The sequence below is a fragment of the Emys orbicularis genome, chromosome 8 (assembly GCF_028017835.1).
Source record: "Emys orbicularis isolate rEmyOrb1 chromosome 8, rEmyOrb1.hap1, whole genome shotgun sequence".
NCBI classification, from domain to species: domain Eukaryota; kingdom Metazoa; phylum Chordata; order Testudines; family Emydidae; genus Emys; species Emys orbicularis.
In genome coordinates, this window is record NC_088690.1 from 45,656,334 (window position 1) to 45,676,161 (window position 19,828).

At 45.0% G+C, this 19,828-nt stretch overlaps 1 protein-coding gene across 1 annotated transcript in view; it reads right to left on the reverse strand.

Annotated features, from left to right (window-relative positions):
- The window catches only part of NEK7 (NIMA related kinase 7), a 141,761-nt gene extending 124,168 nt beyond the window's left edge, over window positions 1–17,593 (reverse strand). The window contains exon 1 of the mRNA XM_065408926.1: window positions 17,551–17,593. The gene's annotated coding sequence lies outside the window, so the exon portion shown is untranslated. The remainder of the gene's footprint in view (window positions 1–17,550) is intronic.
- Between the last annotated feature and the right edge of the window lie 2,235 nt (window positions 17,594–19,828).

Here is a 19,828-nt window from a genome sequence, read left to right on the forward strand (position 1 = left end):
TTTAGAGTAATGCTGCATCTGGGTCAGAAAAAATGCCAAGTGTATAGAACTCATCTTTTTGGCTGATTGTGAGGATATGAAGGAATTGGTCCTTGCTACTGAAAGAGTTCAATCTCATAGCACTCCTCATGTGGTCCAATATTTGTGTCAAAATTATGGTTTTGCTTGGCATACCAAAACATAAGCATCAATGAGACTTGGCACCTGGAACAATTCAAGTCCTTGACCTTTACAATAGTAAGCTTGCTTTATATATAGAGATAGTGTAATACATGACTGATGGAATATTTATCATTCTTGAGTCTAAATAAATCAGTACTAATTAATCCTATTCCTGAAATAAGCTTTCAAGCTTTAATTTAAAGGTGAAGGGGAGCAAAAAAAACCCATGATACAATAAAAATGCTAATTAGCTACTTTAGTTTATAAACTGTAATGTACTTTATCACAGGGAACAAAGTAAAACAAGACAAACGTATGCATATATCTTCAACCATCAATATGGTAGTCCTCCTCCCCTGCTTTACCATCACAGGATACACTGGTTTTATGGAAAATAGACACCGGATGAAGTGAGAGGGAAGACAACTAGAACACCAGCAGCACAAGCTTCACATGTAGCAAAGGTGACCGATTAAAATTCTTATACTCTGATAATGCAAAAGGCAAAGAAAAAAAGTTTCCTTGCCTCCACAATAGCATCTGCAAAAAATCAAACAAATGAGGGATCTCTTTCATGTGGTGTTTAGCCTAATTAATATGGGCTATCTCCACTCAACAGTTGACTTGGGTCTCTTCTCTTGCAATGATTTCTTGTTATTTTGCAAATAAAATTGCTTGAATTCAGACAAGCTGTATGACTCAATGATGCCCGAGAAAAAGGGCAAAGGAACAAATGTTAAGTCTTCTAGTTGATCTGTGGTCACTAGTGTCCTAGAAGTGTTGGAAGAACTTTGGTTCACTTCCTACACTTTGGACCAGGTCTTTCCTGGCTGGCGAAGTAATGGGTCCATTGCCAATGAAGATAGTAAATGCCTCCTGCTAAGGAAGACAGTGAGAAGGGAGTGTGTGCTCCACCCAGGAAACCATCTGTAGATACTGACTTTTTGGCTCATTCCAGATCTTCCATTCTTAAATAAGATTACTGAGAAATCTGAAGCAAGGTAACTCTCAATCTCTGGATTCTTGGGACTTCCTTGATCACCAACCTAGGTATGGTACAGCAACTGCACTTGTTTTACTGACTGATCTTCCTGATGATCAGGGATCCTAGAAATCTGTTTGCTAAGGTAAAAACGCAAATTCTGTGTTTTTAAAGAGAATCTTTAGTTTTTACATTTTGTGAAAAAATAAAAACATATATAGTAGAACCCCATTTATCCAAGCCTCCATTATCCTGCTCTCTGAATTAACTGAAACACCAACTGCCCAGGGCTGACAGCATGAACCCCTGCCACCTGGGGCTGACAGCCCAAACCCAGACGCTGTCAGCCCCAGGCAGCTGGTGGTTTGGTTAATATGGAGAGCCGTATAATGGAGACTCAGATCAACGGGGTTCTATATTGTATATCAATAAAACACTGTGTTCAACATTCCTGGGGGAATTCTGTGCCACTGCACATGCGCAGAATTATTCATATCCCCTGCAGATTTCTTTGCTTTCCTGCACACACACACACACACAAAAAATGACTTTCTGACAGGGAAGCAAAGGGAAGCTGCAAGAGCAGTCACACACACTACACCCTAGCAGCGCAGGTACATTGTTTCAGGCACCCAGAGCAGCCAGCAGAGAGGTAAAACACCACAGGGCTGGGGACACCCCAGACAGTGGCTCCTACCCTAAGCCTGGATCAGGAGTGGCTGGGGCTGTGTCACACCCACCCCCCGAAACCTTCCCCAATTGCAGGAAGCTCAGCATGCTTCCCTGCTTCCTGCCCTCATCGCTCCTCGGCTCCAGGGAAGGGGTCACTGTATGGGGAGCTGCTTCCACATCCCATACCCAGACACCGCTCCCAAGCCTCACCCCGTACACCCAGAACCCCTCTAACCCTCCATATCGAAACCCCACCCCATTAAACCTCAACCTCTGCATCTGGAGCCCCCTGCACCCAGACCCCCTGCTTCAGGACCCCCACCCCTGCACCCGGACCACCCCCCACTGAGCTCCCTGCACTCAAACTCCCAGCCAAATGAGCCTGAGCCCCCACATCCAGAACCCCATCTCACTGACCCCCAACTAGCTGCACCCAGACCCCCACCCCACCAAGCCCCATGCCACCAGTACCCAGGCCTCCCTGCTGAGACCCCCACACCCAGACCTCTCTGCTGAGCCCTAAACACCTTCACCTGGAAGCCCCTGCAGAATCCCATTGCCCCACACCTGGAACCTCCCCTCCCCCCCACGAGCCTCTGTGCATCCAGATCCCCCCAGACCTAGACCCCCCCACTGAGCTGCCTGCACCCAGATTGACCCACACAGTATCCTCTCACCTCACACCTGGACCCCCCCATACTGAGCCCATCCACACTTGGATCCTGCCTGGTTGAGCCTGCCCACCCACACCTGGTGTGCCTGGCGCAAAGGGGCAGGGCCCCAGAGTGTTTATGGGGCAGGCCCATGCCTTGTGCTGTGTCAGGATCAGGTGCAGCCTCACCACTGACTGTGTCCCGGGGTGAAGAGGCTGCAGAGTGATTTCCCACCTTCGTGCAGCCAGTGGCCTATGCTCCCCACTGCCATGCTGGAGCCTCTGCATTTATTTATTGACAAATAAAACTCACAGAATTTTAAAATACTGTGCGCAGGATTTTAATTTTTTGGTGCAGAATGCCCTCAGGAGTAGTTCAACTGATACCTATATATGTTGTGGCTAAGGAAACTAAAGTGCAGTGTTTCATTTTACTCTCAGAAAAACAGGGGTTTTAATGTAGTTTTAATCAGAGAATTTTGATTCTTTTTAATCACAAAAAACTAGGATCCCTGTGTGACAAACTGGGACTGTTCTTACTGTGGGCTTTGAATGCTGACAGGGGAGTGTGGCTAGGATAGTCTGCATTGGGGGATGGGAGACTGACCCACTGAGAATACCTGAGCATGTAACATGAGAACCCAGGAAGGGGTTAGAGGCGAGGTGACACCTTTGCCTGGGAAACTGAACAAAGGCTGTGGGAGGGGTTGCTGAAGGCAGAGTTTCAGGAGCTGGCTGGGAGGCAGACCAGGCTCTGACCTCGCAAGGGGGCTGGGGCGCCCTGGGACCCCAAGATGGACCTAACTGAGGGGGGTCCTGTTGTCTGTGCCTGCAAGACCTGTCTTGGACTGTATTCCTGTCGTCTAAATAAACCTTCTGCTTTACTGGCTGGCTGAGAGTCATGGTGAATCGCAGGAAGCCGGGGATGCAGGGCCTTGTGTCTCCCCACACTCCGTGACAACTGGTGGCAAGTTGTCACGGAGTGTGGGGGGACACAAGGCCCTGCACCCCCGGCTTCCTGCGATTCACCATGACTCTCAGCCAGCCAGTAAAGCAGAAGGTTTATTTAGACGACAGGAATACAGTCCAAGACAGGTCTTGCAGGCACAGACAACAGGACCCCCCTCAGTTAGGTCCATCTTGGGGTCCCAGGGCGCCCCAGCCCCCTTGCGAGGTCAGAGCCCGGTCTGCCTCCCAGCCAGCTCCCCAGCCCGCTTCCCAGCCAGCTCCTGAAACTCTGCCTTCAGCGACCCCTCCCACAGCCTTTGTTCAGTTTCCGGGGCAAAGGTGTCACCTCGCCTCTAACCCCTTCCTGGGTTCTCATGTTACATGCTCAGGTATTCTCCGCCAGTCAGTCTCCCATCCCCCAATGCAGACTATCCTAGCCACACTCCCCTGTCAGCATTCAAAGCCCACAGTAAGAACAGTCCCAGTTCGTCACACCCTGCTGATGGTGGATGACCATGATGTCATAAATAGATTAACTGCCATTGATCAAAGAGTGTTGGATTCTCCTGTGGACATCAGTAGGAGCAGATACAGTCACTCGTCTCTCAGGGAGAAAGGAAAGAAGAGGAGATGTCAGACCGCAGTACTGAACAACTGCTCTTCGGCCTCAAGGGCACTCATATGGGTCCCTCGAGGTAACATCTTGTCCCCACTTTGACATGTGTAAATGGTCATTAAATAGGTTAGTGAGAAAACATGGACCATGGCTTTACTCTGCTGACAAAACAGTTCTATCGCCAACTGAATGAGTGCTGTATCTGAGTGCCTTAACCAGTGTACACTTGAGTATAGCATATGAAGAGAACTGTCTGAAGCTTAGGCTATGGCTACACTGGCACTTTACAGCGCTGCAACTTTCTCGCTCAGGGGTGTGAAAAAACACCCCCCTGAGCGCAGCAAGTTACAGCGCTATAAAGCGCCAGTGTAAACAGTGCCCCACCGCTGGAAGCCGTGCTCCCAGCACTGTAAGCTAATCCCCTTGTGGAGGTGGAGTACCTGCAGCGCTGGGAGAGCTCTCTCCCAGCGCTGGCACACGACCACATTCGCACTTCAAAGCGCTGCTGCGGGAGCGTTCTCACGGCAGCGCTTTGAAGTTTCGAGTGTAGCCACGGCCAAAGTCTTCACTACAGAGTTAGGTCAAGGTAAAACAGTTTACGTCAACCTAATTATGTCAGTGTCTACACTAGAATGTTGCTTCTGCCAGAGTAAGTGGCCTGCTACTCCCACATAATAACTCCACCTCCACGAGAGGCGCAGCGCTTACGTTGGTGTAGTTAGGGTGACACACTGTCCAGGCAGACACTGCGTGACTTACAATAGCAGTTGGCTGTCATTCTTGTCAATTTCAGGGCTGCCTCCAGCTTAAAGCATCAGCAGGGCTCACAGCTGGAGCTGTGAAACTGACAATGTCAATTTCACTGCTGCTAAGCTCCCTGCTGTGAAATTAAGCCTGGCTCAGGGCTCACAGCTGCCCCGCCCCAGCTGTCAGCAGGGCACCCCTACGGTGGAGGGACAGTCCAACCTGTAAGCCCTGCGCAGGACACTGAAGCTTACCAGCAGTGAAACTGACATTGTCAGTTTCATGGCTCCAGATGTGAGACCCAGGCTGCTCTGAACCATAGGCAGCGGTGAAACTGATAAGAATGTCAATTTCACTGCTGGTAGGCCCCATTCTGTGAAACTGAGCCTGCACCCAGGCTCACAGTTCAGTCTATCACCCTGGGGCAGGTGGGGGGCTCCAGCTGCAAGCCTTGCATGGCTGTCAGTGCCCCACAATGCCCCACTTCAGTTGGTGCAAGCGCTCCTGGTGAGGACACGCACCAGTGGCAGAAGGAGGGTATTGTGGACACCTGCCAATTGAATTACTGTGGTGGCTGCAGGTCGACTTAAATTAAGCTGACCTAAACTTGTAATGTAGACAAGCCCTGAGACTCACTTCAGATGAGAAAAAGGAGGTACTAGTAGGTTGGGGGAAGCAACCAAAAGAAATGGCAAAGACAGCTGCTCCCTTGATTGAAGGTATTTATTCTCCACTTACTGAGCTCCCAATAAAGAAGTGATTTTCCATCCTCACCTACTTTTAGATTATCAGATAGCAGCAGTGACTAGGACAGGCTGAGAGTTTCTTTCACATGCTATATTACCCATTCCTTTATCACTTTCAGACTAGGCTACTGTAATGTGCTCTAAAAGGGGCTACAGCTAAAGATTATTCAGAAATGTAGGCTAGCCCAAAATGCCCACTTGCTAACGGAGTATCTCATTGGTAAGTATAGGTTTCAGAGTAGCAGCCGTGTTAGTCTGTATCCGCAAAAAGAACAGGAGTACACAAATCTGACATCAGGAATCATAACATTCAAAAACCAGTAGGGGAACACTTCAACCTCTCTGGTCACTCAGTAACAGACTTAAAGGTGGCGATTTTGCAACAGAAAAGCTTCAAAAACAGACTCCAACGAGAAACTGCTGAACTTGAATTAATATGCAAACTAGATACCATTAACTTGGGTTTGAATAGAGACTGGGAGTGGCTGGGTCATTACACATATTGAATCTATTTCCCTATGTTAAGTATCCTCACACCTTCTTGTCAACTGTCTAAAATGGACCATCTTGATTATCACCACAAAAGTTTTTTTTCTCCTGCTGATAATAGCTCATCTTAATTAATTAGCATCTTACAATCAGTATGGCTACTTACACTTTTTCATGTTCTCTGTATGTATATATATCTTCTTACTATATGTTCCATTCTATGCATCTGATGAAGTGGGCTGTAGCCCACAAAAGCTTATGCTCAAATAAATGTGTTAGTCTCTAAGGTGCCACAAGTACTCCTGTTCTTTTTATTGGTAAGTATGTTACACCAAGACTCCACAATCCGCATTGTTAGTGTATTCTTTTTATGGGTGGAGTTTAAAATGTTGATCTTGTCCTATATAAAGCTCTAAATGGCCCAGGACCTGCCTACCTCAGAGACTGCCTCTCTCCCTGTGTGATATTGCTGGAGTTGTGACTGGCAGAAAGTGCTCAACTGGTAGCCCTACATGTTTTCTCAAAAAGTAGAGCTTCCTTGACAATTATTGTGAGTGGTGTCATCTGCAGAGTCTCTGAAAGAAGACTTGGGATGCTCCTTTACAAAGTAATACTGGGGGGGGGGAAGGGAGGCGGCATTACCATACCTTGGTTTTCTCTCTTGCCTGTTCACAAAAATAAAATTTCAATTACACGTGTGCTGTGTCAGGACTTTATATATGCATATGGGAAGAGTCTTATTCTAGAAAGTGTTTTCACTTGTTTTTGGGCAAAACAAAGGATTGCTCAGCCACATTTCATAGCCCTTTTATCACCTAATAGCTCACTTACACTTTAAAATTACTAAAGAAGACAGGCAGATGACCTCTTATAAACTATTAATTATTGGTATCAAAGTTCTACTAAAAGACTATACTGATACGGTAAACTAGATTAAATATTGGACTAATCATTTTTTAGGCATTCTGGTACACTGAAAGCAACAACTTTTCAAACTCAAAATATCTTCTCTAGCAATTCTTAAATTAGGACTTTCTTTCTTAAGAACACTGTTTATCAAACCCAAGGACAGTTTTAATATGTTTAGCACCTAGACTGGGCTGGCGCAATAATACAGCTCCTTTTAAAAGCAATTCATTTTTAATATGCAAATTGATCAGTTTTCAGGCTGAATGTGTAAGGATATCTTTATGTCCATGATGTGCTCAGATTTCAGTCTTTTAGAGATATATGTAAACAAAACAAAACCTCCCTTATTCTATATTTCTTTTCTGTGACTGGCTCCCACCAGAACAGACTGATCCGTAGTCTCTTTTCTACTTGTCAGTTAGGCAGGCAGCAACCAACAAGAGCAGAAAATTTTGGTCTCTTCCAAAGGGTCTGCTTACCCCCATACATTTAGGGCTTGTCTTCACTACCAGGGTAAGTCGACCTAAGTTACGCTACTCCAACTACGTGAATATCGGCAGATGCTCTCCTGTCGACTTACTTTACTCTTCTCTGAGAACTGGACTACCAGGAATGACTGGAGAGTGCTCTGCCATTGATTTAGCAGGTCTTCACTAGACCCGCTAAATCAACACCCGCTGCATTGATTGAAGCAGCGTCGATCTCCCCAGTAGTGAAGACAAGCCCTCAGTTAAGATTTTTCAGAGCTGTAACTTTAGCACAAATGAACCTACAAGCCCTCATACAGGCATTGCTAAGAGCAAGCATCTGCATATGTGGAATTATGTCACAGTGAAGAATCATCGGGTACCTAATTCACCTGTGATAAAGCTGCCACCAGTGCATACTGAGGGAATGTGAATAATTGCTTGCCTCTTCCAACAAAAGGTAAACATACAGGAGAGTTGATTAAAAGCCCACTGAAGTCAGTGGGAATGTTTCCACTGACTTCAAAAGAGCTATTTCAGACCAAGAAAGAAAAGAAAAACTCTAAGCACTAGACCTCCGTTAAGGCAGTACATTTGAGAAAATTCTATTCAGGCCCCAATAAGGACATTGCCTAACAGTATATAAGACACAACTAGGACATACCAATTAACATGGTTAGCCTACATAGGGTCAGAAAGGAACCATACTAAACCACGATCTTCAAAAAGCAATGCAGCAACCATAAAGGACAAAACAAGTAACCTGCAGCATTTGCTGAATGTATGCAAATAGTACCAAATAGCCACCTTCCACACCAAGTCATAAACCACATTCCATTTTCAACCTAGAATACTGAAGGCAATGAGAAGTCTAATCCACTGGGTATAAACCACAGAAGTCTGGTAATCCACTCAAACTCCAAACAAGATAACAGATTTGGGGATTTTCTGAATTCATAAAAAACAATGGAGATAAATCCTTAAGTCTCTTCAATACATTTAGGGCATATATATCATAGCTTTTTCAACTCAGGGTAGAAAAACAGGGCAAGGAAATGTCCTGAATGATTATGAAAGCCAGTGACTACTCAAAGGAAAAACTGGACAAGATTTAAAAACTAATTAATCAGAAGAGAACATGATCCAGAGAGAGAGAGAGAAAAAAGAAGAAACTCAGTTTCCATACACAATGATACAAGATGGGCTTGGCTACACTTGTGTGTTAGTGCGCAATAAAGGAGCCCTGTGCCCACTAGCTCACTCCCCATCCACACTGGCAAGGCACGTAGAGCGCTCGGACTCCGCAGCTAGAGCGCTCCTGGTACTCCACCTCAGCAAGAGGAATAACGTTTGCTGCGCCTCGGCTGCAACGCACGGGCGTCAGTGTGAACGAGGCGTTGCATTACTGCGCTCTGGTCGGCCTCCAGAAACGTCCCATAATCTCCTTAAGTCAAGTGGCCACTCTTGTCATTGTTTTGAACTCCTGTAGGAATGCGGAAATGCCCTTTCAAAGCTTTGTTTCTGACAGCCGGCATGCAAGCCGTTACTGTGGAATGCTGTGTGACAGAGAGAGGCGCGGGGGGGGCGGGGGGGAGGGAAGGGAAGGTCTGCTGCTGTCTGAACTTACAAGACAGCATGCTGACATGCTCTCAGCCCCCCCAAAAACCCCTCTCTCTCCCCCCACATACACACAACACACTCCCTGTCACACTCCACTCCACTCCATCCCACCATTTGAAAAGCACGTTGCAGCCACCTGCATGCTGGGATAGCTACCACAATGCACTGCTCTCTGTGGCCGTTGCAAGAGCTGCTAATGCGTCCACGCCAGTGCGCTGGCAGCTGTCAGTGTGAACAGACTACAGCGCTTTCCCTACTGTGCTCTACGAAGGCTGGTTTAACTCAAAGTGCTCTACATCTGCAAGTGTAGCCATGCCCAATGATTGCAACCAGGAACACCACTTTCATAACAGTAAGAAAAGGAAAGCGTCTCTGTGAACCCAAATACCAGATTAGGAGCAGAAAGGGAGACATGGTAAGAGGCAAAGCCAGTCAGCAGCTTTACGGAACCTAGAAACCAAGGGAGAATAATCTCAAGTGAGCTGCAGTAAACTGAACAGTGAAGACGTTATTTTTCAACACCATGCAATAGCTAACATTCCAAAATGGGGGAGTTACCAAAATAGGTACTCGAAAAGTCCTGAAGGAATTCAACTAAGAAACAATTCTAGAAGCAGAAAGAACAAAGTACCACACTCATTCTAACTTTCCTCTTCAGAGATAGGAAACAAACTGAATCTGTGAAGAGAATCTGCCGTCTGGAAGGTGCCAAAACTTTATGTTCCTACTAATACCTGCCAGACTGACAAGTGGAAGAGGGACCATCCATCAGTCCATGTTGATGAATCAAATCACATAAGACCTTGTTCTTGATCTGAGTGGAAAATAAATGCAGAAAAATCAATACACAGCATCTTACTAGAATATGTTCTAACAAATTTTAGAGAAAAAATTATTAGAAAAGGATGTGAAACTGCACCCCATATTCTTTGCAGTGATATTATGATATAACTATAACAATCAATGAATTTTATGCAAGTCATAGGAGGCGTCATTGGAAAAGTTACGATTTGCTTAATATGATTATCCTATCTGTATGCATATTGACTATGTATCTGTATTTCAAATGTAGTTACACCTGGGTCATGCCCACTAGACAAGATGCTTTCAGTCTAGATAGTGGATGGGGAAGGGTCCATTCAGGGCAATGGGCCAATAGGAAAAAACAATGGGCCTTAGGGGAAGCTTCTATCCCACATGGGGAGCCTTCCTAGGGAGGCTTCCTGAGAATGCTACAGACAGCCTCTGAGTAATGGCTGCTATAACTCTACAAGGACGTGTGATGAGACCATGTCTCTAGAACCATATTACCATATGTGGCAGAAGAAGGCATGACTGAGTAGTTGTTTATAAGAAAGTAGCAACCCTTCTTCAAAAAAAAGGTGCAGAGTTCAAGACAGCATCACTTTAACTCAAGAGGGCTTGCTGAGCCCAACCAGGCCAACAGCTGGTATACAAATTTGGGCTGGATAGCTGAATTAAACTGATTAAGTCTCCAGACAATCCATATCTGAAAAAGTCTTCTCTACTTATTGATTTATAAAGTTCTCATTTAAATAAGTTTTTCTATCATGCTTAGTTTTCACTAAGGTTGATATTATCCCTGTCCTCCCTCCCCCCTTCTTCTTGCTTCCATTTTGTTACCCTCTTGTTGAGTGATATGTGAAATCAGTTGGCAAGTTACTGATGTGAGCCTTGCCCAAAGCATCTGTTTTAGGACACATTTAGAACATCTGTGTTGTTAAAAAATAAAAAAAATAAGATTCTTTACTCCAATAGTATTAGAAAACGGTTTTTCAAAAAAAGACCACATACATTGCATGAAAAGCCTACTCAAGATGGCTTCTGGGACCCATACAGAACCAACTAAATAATTAACATTAAATTTAATGATTTGCACTTTTCCCGTCTGTGTTGTCCACAAGCACATCACATTATTTTACTTTGAATTATCTGAATTCTTTTGCTGCTAATTACAATTCAGATTTCAAACTTCTATAAAAAAAATTGCAATGTAACTTAACAGTACAAATTTCAAGTTGTACAGTCCACTGTAATATTTGCTCTTCGTTGCTGTTTAGTTATTCAACTCACCCAAGGATCAGAAACAGTACTATTTAACAAGTGCGTTGGTTAGTTACTGAAGTCATTTATTGTTCCCATTCCCTGAATGGATGTTAGCTGATCAACAAAGCAAACTACAAATATCTTGGTATCATACTGACCTGCAACCCAGCCAACATAGCGGAGACTGCCATTTCCCTCCAACTCCCACAGCCTCAGAAGCGAGGGGTGGTGGCGGGAGAGGAGGCAGCGGGGAGGGGAGGATTTGTCTGAACCAGTAGGGGAAAGACAAAGAGTACACCCCTCTGATAGCTCAGTGGTTTGAGCATTGGCCTGCTAAACCCAGGGTTGTGAGTTCAATCCTTGAAGGGGTCATTTAGGGATCTGGGGCAAAACCCTGTCTGGGGATTGGTCCTGCTTTGAGCAGAGAGGGGTTGGACTTCCAACCCTGATATTCTATGATTGCTTACCTCTGCCCTCTTTGTGGGCATTCAGCCTCGTTGTGGCCCTGAAGAGGAGAGCACTGCGGTGCTTGGTGGTACACAAGGGTTTGGCAAGTCTACTAGCTCCCACACATTTAATGAGAGGGTTTTTATAAGCCCTTTCCCCCAGCCCTGTGGGATGTTCTACTACATATCCACCTGCAAACTGGACATACCATACTCATGTTTATTCATTTCATTAAGAACTGGAAAGCTCAAGCAAACAATTATTATATTAAACTCTGTCATTCACCCCAACAAACTGAGAAACCCTTTTACTATACAGAAAATACAAAGTAGCTAAGGCCAAATTGAAAGTTTTGCTTCCTAATAGTCAAAAATTAGTGACGTTTTCAAAAATGAAAATGTTTCATTATTTGCTCCCTTATAAATCTTGAGCAAAGAACTTCTAGTCCTGAGGAGTCTGTCAACATCAGGCTGATACACAAAAACTGAACACTTAGCACATCAAATTTCATAGAGCTTGAGTTAGCTGAGCACAATATTTTTGTTTGAGGAATAAGGCTTCAAATGGCCTCTACCACATTTTTTGTGGTGGTGGTTTTGGGGGAGCAGTGTACCATTAGGCCAACCTCCCACAGCAACATGGCATCTCCAAAGGGTCTTTAATATGACTGGTTTGATAATCTAATGTAGGAACTACATGCAGATGAAGGCAAATGTTTCTCAAATAGCGACTATCAATCCAGCCCACCACCACAGTTGCCCACCAGTGGACAGAGCAGAGTCCAGGCAAGAAACTCACCCCAACTCTCCACTGTTCAGACTAGGTGATCAGATGTCCTGATTTTATAGGGACAGACCCAACATTTGGGGCTTTGTTTTATATAGGTGCCTATTATCCCCCACCCCCTGTCCCGATTTTTCGCCCTTGCTATCTGGTCACCCTAGTTCAAATGGACAACATAAAGAGAAACTCCTCCAACCAAACTTTCTCAAATACCACCTCAGAGTGCCCCATGTTCAACTAGCATTTCCCTCTTGCTTGTTAGTTTACATTCCGAAAAATTTTCTTTGTAGGTATAAAAGCTAAAAATTTTGTTTTTATTAAAGTTAAAACTTGAATTCCTTAGATTTTGATTAAATTGAGAGGGAGTAGCCACACACAAATAAGATCAGTTTCTGAAAGCATATATAGAACAAAGTAAGAATATTCCTTAATATGTAAAGTTTTATGCTTACATATAAAAAGAATACCAGCCTCCAGTCCTGATTTGTCCAGGACATTATCAGGTTTTTACTATCCAATCCTAGGAAATTTCAGCCCCAGTTACCCAGCAAAAAATACTGTCACTTTCCAGTCTCAACACTGGATCATTCTCCCTTAGCTATTTGGTGGCCTGCAACTGAAAATTCAGCCAGCCCATTCACGACTCCTCCTCTCCAGCTCATCAGTAAGACAAGTCAGTTTCTTTTCTTTACTTCTCTGTGACTTGCATAGTTTCTATTGTATCTTTTTATTTGGGTCTCACTCTCCAGTTTAGACAAATGTCCATCAAGTATGTCCTGTTTATTCTTCAAAGAAGTACTTCTCAATGGTTATACATGTACTGACTTGCCTAGTCTTGAGTTTTGGCTTATGAATATTTACGTGCATTAAAAATGGTAACTATTTAAAAAAGGTGTTCCAATCCAATATAATAGATACACGCACCTATTCTGAATACATGCATAACAGAAGCTTGTACCATTTCTTTAGAGAGCTTTATAATATGTAGAGTCATGGGGATCTCACTTTGGGGTTGGGGGGGGGACAAAAAACACACACACACTCACTTGTCCCTGCAATTCTTGAGAGCCCCACTGGTGTGAAAATCCTGAGTATTTGCTAAGGAGGAGGACATTTTCCTCCATTTCCATTTACCTTCTATTCAGTTCCTCAGGGGTCTAAAGAGGAACAGACACTCCAGCTCTCCATATTCAGTAGACCCACTGGATGAAGGAAACAAAGGACAAATGAAGCTGATTCAGGCTTTAAATATGTACAATGAAATAAGTTACTCAGGCCTCAAGATACGTAACTTAATTCAACGTAGCTTAGATCGACTTACAGCAGTGTCTATACTGTGCTATGTTGACAGGAGACGCTCTCCCATCGACATAGCTTCTGCCTCTCGGGGACATGCAGTACTGAGGTCAACAGGAGAGAGCTCTCCCATTGACTTACTGCATCTTCACCAGACCCGCTAAATCAATGCCCGCTGCATCGATCGCAGCAGCACCAATTTAGCCAGTAGTGAAGACAAGCCCTCAAAAAGAGATGCTGGACAGATGATACATTTTACTCAATCAACTAGATTTTACAAATGAGCTAAGAGGAGGCAAATGATAATTCAAAAGGCAGGAACTACCCTTAGACATACCATATTATTGTTAGATACATAAAAGCCAACCTCTAATTTTAAAATTTGGTGACAAGACTAATGAATTGAAACATCTAATTACAACTCTATAGCATAATCTTGACTGACAGGACCTTTTCCAGATACAATGACCAGAGCATATATATAGAAAAGAGCCTCCAGAGAAACAAGTCCCACAAAACTTGTCTATGTTATGTGAAAACAATGTACTTTAACCTATGCATTCACCCATTCCTGCAGCTTACCGCCTCAAACCTTGTGCCTTTTTCTAAATGGGGTGCACACCCAACCTTGCCTTCAATAAATAAAGCACATAGCAAAAAAAAAAAAAAAACCAACAACAACAAAAAAGAACAAATTCTTCCTGGGGAGATGAAAGGAAGAAGAAAAGGGAACCACAGGTGACAAACACTAGATCTTTTAGTCAACTTCTGGAAGGTGCTCAGATACCACAGCAAAATCCACAGAATGAGAATCTGAACAAGAGAATCCAATGCATTTTTCTACTACTACTTTTTTTTCCCCTTGTTTTTGTATGAATTTCAACTATTATAACTATCCACTGCAGTCATTTGTACAGGAACCAATAAAACGAAGTATTTAAAAGAAAATAACCCTCTTGTGTTCCTCATTAATACCAGATATTTTCTGAGGAATAAACTATTTTGGAAAAACTGGGAACTGAAGTTTACCTGATCTTAAAAACATTACCTGAGCTTAAAAACAGGTTTATCTTTTTTCCTATAAAGAATCTAAATTTTCTGAAGCATCCAATTGAAACATCTGCCAAACACCAAAAAAGATGCAAGAGCAAACATCCCTCAGGGAAAGAAATTCAGATCTTATCACTAGCATCTCAATGACAGTCAAATGTATGCACCTTAGACCATGAATAGGATACAAATATAAATTAATCCAATGGATCTAAAAAAATCAAATTATTAAATTATAAGACTTGGATCTTTTTTTAAAAAAAAAAAACTACAAATAAGGTCAACACATTTAAGTGCAAGCTCCTGAATGTCAAATAAAGTGAACGGTCAGTAAACTGCCTCCTACGCTCAATAACAAGCCAAAGCTGCTGGTCTAACAAAATTAAGTAAATACAGTTCCTTAGCATAGGAACAGAGGTTATCATAGTATTATCTTTTGAATTATAAACAACGTATTGTTACTTTCCCTTACATAACTGTACGTGTACTGTTTAAACAGTGCTAGATAATGGCACTTAAAATTATTAACTTTTTAACTACAAAATCATGATTATATTACTGAAATCACAGTTCTCACGTTTAACATGTATCAAAGAAAGCTTATCTTCACTAGAGAAATAATTCATGTCTAATCACAGATCTCTTCCTCATGATTCTAAAACTCCCTGTAATCCAAACAAAAGAAGTCCTTCAACAGTATCTTAGCTGTGCTATGACTCATATTGACTATCTTTACACTTACCCCTAAAGTTAAGCTCAACTGAGCCGGAATCATGTCAGCTGAATCATTATGCTGCCCATATGTGGTCAGTGTCATGTTACAACAGAAGTGGCAAATCAGTCCTCCAAAGGCTGCCCACAATGCCCCAGCCACTGCAAGAATGGCCTCTTTGGCCATCTAATTTCCACTGGCCTAGGGTCAACCTGTCCAGAAGCAACCTACTTGTATACATTTCCCAGTACACATACATGGCCTGTGGCTACATGCTGCTTCCACAGTGACCAACTTCTTTTGGCAACTGATCCACAAAGTCATTACTGATCCATATATTTCCAGATCATTAATCTATACAGTATTAGATAATTTCATACTCAAGAAACAGTCCCCAAATAGCTGTAGGTCCTGCAGGAATTTGGGGATAAGTCGCAAATAATCACAGGATTTTCCCTGGAGAGGACTGCAGAAGTTATAATAGTTTCTTCCCACACTTGGCTGAATCACCGTAAGATCCCTGAAAGCTCTGCAAAATCATCCATAATGCACAGCTGCTTGAAGCAGAATCAAACTCTGGAATGCATACTCACAAAGCACGACTGAGTATAGCACTAGCACGGAAGCAGGATGTTGTAGCAACTCCACTAAGAGCATGTCTACACATACAGCAGCATAGCTGTACAGTATCAATGCAGCTGCACCGCTGCAGCACGTCTAGTGAAGACGCTCTATGCCGATGGAAGAGAGCTCTCCCATCAGCATAATAAAACCACCTCTGGGAATGGCAGAAGCTGTGTCAGCAGGAGAGCATATGTCAGCGGGAGACCTTATGTTGGTGTAACTTATGTCATTCAGGACGGAGGGTGGTTTATTCACATCCCTGAGCGACATAAATTATGTTGACATAGTCTGTAGCATAGACATACTTACAGAATTGAGCCTATATTGACCAAAAAACTTCCTAGCATTATTTGAGCTCCAGACCACCTACAAGCAGGGCTTTGGATCGGAGCCCGGAGCTGGAGCAGCTCCGGAGCAGTGAAGCTGCAGATTTTTGCCTGGAGCTGGAGTGGAGCCGGAGCACAGCTCCAAAGCCCTGCCAAGACTGGAACATCTATTCAATATGGAAAAAACACCAGATGTGCCATAAAAAGTATCACAATAACGACAAACGAAAACATAAAATATATCATTTTTGAAAGGGAAGAAGTTTCAGTTTTGTCAGTTTCAATGACATGAAAAGATGATATTAAGAGAGAAAGGAGGATGAGGATAACCTACAAAGGCCCTGTAAAGATATGCATGTGTAAAAGTGTTTGCATGTTCAGAGCCAAAGAATGACTAAATCACAAGATGTAAAACGAGGTGCAACAGACCCCATCAACAGGATTACATTATTTTTTCTTAAACAAAAACCCTATGCCACATTTTCTCCGTTTGAGGGACAGAACTCCCCCACCATCCGCAGCAAAACAGAAAGGTATTCAAACAAGTCCTACCACGAATAAGCTAGCTTCGAAAGATGGCTTTAGCCCCAACTTAAGCAATGAAATTTCTTGACGTTAAAGCTCTTGGAGGCCTGAGCCGCCTCTATTCCCTGTGGACTGTATTCTGCAGCCCTCTCAGCCAAAGACCGAGCAAATCCGCCTTTAAACCATGTAGCTCCAGGAAAAGAGACCCCTTAAAATAACGCCCAGTCCGCAGCGCAGCGTCCCTACATACAAACGACCCCCACCAGAACAAGCCCCGGCCGGGGCTGCTGCCTCCGCACTGCTGCTGCTAAGGGCACGGGCAGGTGTTGCCGAGCACGCGGCAGGGGCTGCAGAGCCCCACGGCCCAGACCGGAAAGGGAACCAGGACTCGGCGCCCCCAGGCACTAAGCACGTGCCGCCGCCCCCTCCTCCGAGTGAAACTCTGCACAGGAGTCAGGTTTAGGACACACGCACGCACACACTCTCCCCACCCCCAATCGGGCGGAGCGGCAGCAGCTGCAGCCAATGGGGGCCGGAACACTAGTGATGGGGGCCAATGGGGCCAGGCGGGAGGTGGGGTCGTCCTCACGCCGCGGCTGCCCTGTGTGAGGTAGCTGCCTGCAAGGAAGGGAGAGGGAGTTTCTTGGTTACGGCCGCAGCTGCCGACAGTGGCGGTCTGGGCGCCGCGGCCCCTTCCTTCCCCCATGCCTCACCAGACAGCCCTCGGTCTCCCTCCTCCTCCTCGCGCCGGGGGCCCGGAGCCGGCCTCGCTGCCTCCGCGGAGAGATCCGCACCCAGGAGCCGAGTCAGGGCCGGGCCGCGCCGGACGCTCGCTGCGGGGCTCCCCGTGAGCGAACCGAGCGGTAGCAGCCCAGCCTGCCGCTGCTGCCAGGACTGTAAACATCCCGGCATCCCCGAGGGGAGAGAGGCGGGGCCGGCTCCGGGCTCCTCCTCAGCGCGGGCCCCCACCCCGTCCTCCTTGCGCTGAGCGGCCCGGGCGCCCGATCGCGTCGTGTGCTCGCCCAGCCGCGTGTGTTGCTGGGAGGCCAAGATCGCCCTGGGGAGGCGGAGCCGCTGGGTCCCCACAACTGCTGTTGCGGCAGGAGTTTGGCCTGGCTCGCAGAGCCTAAAGACTGGGCTCGGAGGCGGTGTTCTGGCCCCCATCCCTGTAGACTTGGGAGCGCCTGGTGCTGTGGCCAGGCCGGTGCCTGTCAGAAACAACGTGCCTGGGTGCTCCGCTGCTTTGGACGGGACAAAAACTGGCTGCTACGCTGTGAAGAACCTAGGGCCAATCTGTAGCCATGTTTTTGAACCCAGATCAGATGTTGGGTGTTGCTGCGGCCATTCCAGCTCCGGTTATGTTAGCAAACTCTTCAGCGGGGCTTTAGCAATTCGTAACAGCCTAGCTAGTCCTTGGAATTGCAGTGCGCTTAAAAATTAACTGGTCCAGGACCAGCTCATAAAAAGAAGTGGATAGCTCATCCATGCACAAGCCAGTGTATTCTCAACCAGCTACCTTCTTCCTCTATGCAGTGGAGTTTGCGACTAGAGATTGTAAACTCTCCCAGGCAGGAACTTATTTTTATGTGGTGGTACATTGCCTACCACAGAGGTATCCTAACCCATGCCAAGGATTCCTAGGCACTACAAAATATACAGCAGCAGCTCCCCTGACAGGGGTGAAAGGGGCTCAGCACTTTGAGCTCTTATTGAATTAAATCAGAGCAATAAGAGCCCAGGATTTCCGAAAAGCAGACCATGGGTCCATAGGGGGAACCTTTTATTAGATCAGCCATCTACCTGACTTTGTTCCTGTCTAGTGTAGGAAAAGGAAGTATCTTTAGCGAACATGTCAGCTAGCACATGATAATTAACATGCTTTTAAACACAACTAAGCACCTAGGTTAGACAGTGGTGTTTAAAAATGTTAGCTGGTCATGGTTCCCTTGAGAACTAATCATAATCCATTAGAGATAAAAATGAAAGCCTCCTACCAGCAAACAGAATATTCCTGGCTTTCTAATGGCATGTTTCTAGCAGTAGCATAGTGGGAAAGAATTGAATTTAAAGCTGTGTTTAGGAATTAAAAATAAGAACAGCTTCCCTAAAAAGTACAGAAGAGAGTAGCCTCTTCTCTTTCTGGAGAGAGGGAGAAGCTCTCCCTCCAGATCCTGATCCTCTCTGAATGCTGAAATGAGGACTCGAGGCATGAACCACTGAAGTGTAAGCAACAGGAGGAGCTGCTGCTAGCCTAAAGAGTTTGAGATTCGATTCTCAGTGGGTATGTCTACAATTCAATTAAAAAACATGCCAGCTGACTCAGGCTAAGGGACTGTTTAATTGTGGTGTAGATGTTTAGCTGAAGTCCTACAAGCCCAAGTCAGCCAGGCCAGCCGCAGTTGTCTAACTGCAGTGTAAACATACTCAGTGTTCTCTCTCAGTACATGGAGCTGCAGCAGCACCTGACAGGGAAAGAAAAGAGAGTTCTATGTGGGAATTTTCTGTCTCCCTCTACTGTCAGCTTTCATTCCAGAAGACGAATTAGGGACTAGCATATTATCCTTAAAAATCACTTATTAATCTAAAATTCAAGAAATGGCATGAGGGTGCAATCCACAAAGGTGCTTAGGTGCCTGAGTCCCATTTTTAGGAACCACTGTGATCCAAAAAACTCCCAGTCAGCTGCCATCTAACCCTGTACACGATTATACTCACATGGCACCTAAGTTTTTGTCTCTAGGCATGTGCATTGCTGCCTCACTGTAGGTGTCCAGGCACCTATCTCCTGCCTAAGCCTCAGAGCAAATCACTGACCAGCAAAATCTGCTGCCTGAGTCACATAGATTTTATGTCCAGAAAGGGCAATTGTGATCATCTAGTCTGACCTCCTGCACATTGCAGGCCACAGAACCTCATCCACCCACTTCTGTAGTAGGCTGAGTTACTGAAATCTTGATTTAAAAATGGCAAATTACAGAGAATCCATTGTTT